A 3,817-nucleotide genomic window follows, 5' to 3' on the forward strand; every position below is an offset into this window, starting at 1 on the left:
ATGATAAAACATGGGGCTATAACTGGTAATACATGATTCTCGGGAAAGATTCATGACTGCTCTAATTTTACAATAGTATATTATGTACTATGTACTGTACTAGGAATACAGTCTGTCTGCTACTTGATAGGCTAAATGTATTTCTTGACAGGGTTATGCTGAGTCTCTACGGTTAGGAGAAAGACAATGCTCAATCTATTTCTGCCCAAAACTGAAATACATGCTTTTTCTTGAGAGGTAAAAATGAAACTACCAAGTAAAGAAAGATTAGTTTGTGAACAAATAAGGGATATGGGAAGAGGTGAAGAGCCATTCATACTGTAGGAGGGTATAGCCAGGGAGCTCCCAAAAGGAGGATTTGTAATGGGGTCCAGAACTCAAGGTGTCCAGGAAATATTAGAAAGATATATAGGATGTCCTCACCCTCCACCACAGGTATGAGTTGGGGGAAGGGACACATGGAGCAGGGTCATTCAGAGCTGTTTTGCATAGCAACTAACCTTTGCAGCTAACCTCTGGCATGGTCATTTAACACATCTATAACATTTAACTGCTTGCATAGATACGTTAAATAGCTGTGGTCACGCTCTGAGCCAGGGGGATGGAAGGAACTTCCTCCCAAGATGTAACTGGGAGGCAACTCCCTCTAGTTACAGCGCCTGTGTGAGAGCTTGGAGATGATTGGCTCCATGACATGGGGCCACCCCTGCGCAGACTCATGATGGCAGCCCAGTAAATCTGGAAGTATATTTAAAGCCAGACTCAGCAGCCATTGGAAAGGGAGCCACGTGGTTGTGGCAGTAGAGAGAGGAACATGCGGCTCTGGCAGTGAGGAGAACCACATCGCTTTGGCCAGAGTGGGGGGACCCCACCTCCACCGGCAGTCATGAGAAGAATCACCATGCAGCTTTAGCAGAGAACCACCACACAGCTTTAGCTGGAGATCCTGGCAACACAGCTGATGGTGCTGGGAACCAAGGAAGGCCTACCAGCCAAGCATGGATTACTGGGAAGAACCTGGAGCTGCCTGAGCCATGGACTTCTATTTCTTTCCCTGAGATACAGTACCTCAGACTGGGCAAAGGGGGGAAGGAAGGACTGTGTGTGTTTGTGGCTGTTTTAAGGGACTTTGGGATTTTGATGAAGACATTAAGTCATTACTCTTAAGGCTGTGTAACTTGAATAAATAATTCCTTTCTTTTTCACCAATCTCTAACATGGAAAGCTATAATTCTCTGGCAAAGGAAAAGGTGAACCTAGTACAGGGGGAGCCCAGGACAACGGGGGTCAATTCGGGAGCATTGTGGGACCTTCTGCTCTGGTGGCCAATCAGGGAAAATCACGGGAGACCACATGTGCAGTAGTAGCTTTAAAGTAATACAATTACTTGTACATGCACAGTAAAAGCCCACCAAAACTAGCCAGGAAGGATCTGCCCTATAAGAATAGAGTCCCTCCAGCCCATGAGGTCAATCTCTGCTTGCAGTTGGCCTGCTCCCATGTTCTCTGCTATAAACTCTGGGTGTTCGATTCAATTCTTTGTCCTGATCACCAAGAACCTGGTTACTTGTGCCCACCTATGACAATACCAACCCAAACCCCAAATGGAAATCCTCTAAATTTTAAAACACTTGCAGGGAATCAGAAAGCTTAAAAAAAAGCAATCACCACAGATGTGACAGAGGGTTGATAGCCTTCACATACAAAGCATTTACACATTTGTAGCCCTGGCTAGTGTGGCTCACTGGACTGAGTGCTGTCCTGTGAGGTGAAGGGTCACTGGTTTGATTCCCAATAGGGCACATGCCTGGGTTGCAGGCCAGGCCCCAGTGTGGGGCACATGAGAGGCAACCACACATTGATGCTTCTCTCCCTCTCTTCTCTCTCTCTAAAAATAAATAAATATTAAAAAAAAACATTTACACATTTATAAAGAAAATCACTAAAATTCTAATGGTTAAATGGTCAAAAGAGATAATTTCTAAAAAGAAACTCAAAATGGGTAATAAATATATATGAAAGCAATTCAATCTCACCTAGTAATAAACTATATAAACATGAAGAAAGTCAGATTGAAATTGTGCCCATTAAATTAACATTTTTTTTAAAAATTGGAAGACAATGCTGACAAGAGGTTTTATTGACACTCTTAAACATGGCTAATAGGAAGTGGACATGCTTTCTGTAAAGAAATTTGGTAATAAGTATATTAAGCCTGTATGTTTAGACAGTTGAACACATAATCATTTGTTTTGGGTCTGTACAAGGAAAGAGTGATGGTCTGGGACACAGGCCTAACTATTTACTCAACAGACACTCAGCATACTGCCTTGCACAGTCAAACTTAGTCTTGTGACTCTTGGTGTCTCAGTTGGGCTCTGGTGTGGTTCAATATCACCTCCTTCAACAAGGCCCCTGCACTGAGTATGCATGCAAGGAATGGGTGCTTAATGATCAATAAGCTGATGAGAATGGCAGTAAACTATACAGATAATAAGCATGGACTTTGGTCAGGTTCTTCCATGGACTAGACATTTAGCTTTGAGGAGTTTATTTACTTCTATGTTTATTTAGTTACCTCTGACCTGAAATTTGGGGCTGGTTTCATTCGCCTCTTACAATGACTTTGGATAGAGGCTCTGCCAATTCCAAGCTGTTTGATCTTGAGAAAGTTACTTAATCTCTCTCAGACTTCAATTTGCTCATGTATTTAATACTTCTCTCATGGGGTTGAAGTGAAGATGGAATGAGATACTGCTTATAAATAACTTAGCACTGTGCTAAACACAGAATAAGAATAATAATGAAGGAGGCTAAACCATAATATGTATCTTATAGTTGTGCAGCATTTAAAATTCTGTTTTAAAGGCATTTCCTATTTTTTTCTTTCTCTTTCTAAGAAAATGTGAAAACATCTAGCTAATAATGCCTCACAGCCATGACCACAACCTCTGCTTACTGGCACACCACAACACTTCCAACCTGCTCTCACACCAGATGCCATTCAGTCCCCAGCATGGCATCAGTTAGCCCCAGGAAAGAACAACAGGTGGTTTGGAAAAATTCAGCCAACTGCTCACAGCTCCCTCTGGGCATTGCAGTGGCTATTTAATGGTGGTTAAACTGAGACAGAGTTTTGGACAATTCCCTATAGAATTTAAAATAAAAGGCAGAATCTTACCCTTGTTGACCACAACTACCTACAGTAGTAGCACAGCACTGAATGTGTTTCAGGATGCTTTCCTGGCATCTCAGTTCAGCTTCCCAACAGTGCCGTGAGGTCATCAGGGCACATATTACCATCATCATTGAAAAGACAAGGAAGTGAGGCTCAGAGGAATTCAGCATCACCTAAGGTCATATGGTTGTTAACAGGAGAGGTGAAATGAGAACCTAGGTCCCTTCTCTGGTAGTCTAAAGTTCTTTGCACTATACTACAGGTCCTGCACAGATACCAAGGTCAATTTCAAAAAAGTGCAACACCTCAGATAAGATGCAGAAGCTATCTGGGGAAAAACAGTAGATGACTGGTGATAGCAACCACAACCTTTGGCCCCACTGTAATGTACTTGCCCTGACCTGGAAAATTACCAAAGGACTGAAACAGCAGCATCTATTGAGTAATAAAGAGGTTTTCTAAAAGACCACCCAAAGAAGCTTATGTAAAAATTGGATTTTACACATTGTTGGAAATGGAAAAGTGGAGAACTAATGACCATGTGTTCAGTTAAGCATTCAGCCACAATCTCTTGCTTATGGAAAGGGACTTCCATTTTTTGCTCTCAGGGTTATTTTTTAAACCTGTGGGCTTTTAAGA

This window comes from Phyllostomus discolor, chromosome X, assembly GCF_004126475.2.
Source record: "Phyllostomus discolor isolate MPI-MPIP mPhyDis1 chromosome X, mPhyDis1.pri.v3, whole genome shotgun sequence".
NCBI lineage: Eukaryota > Metazoa > Chordata > Mammalia > Chiroptera > Phyllostomidae > Phyllostomus > Phyllostomus discolor.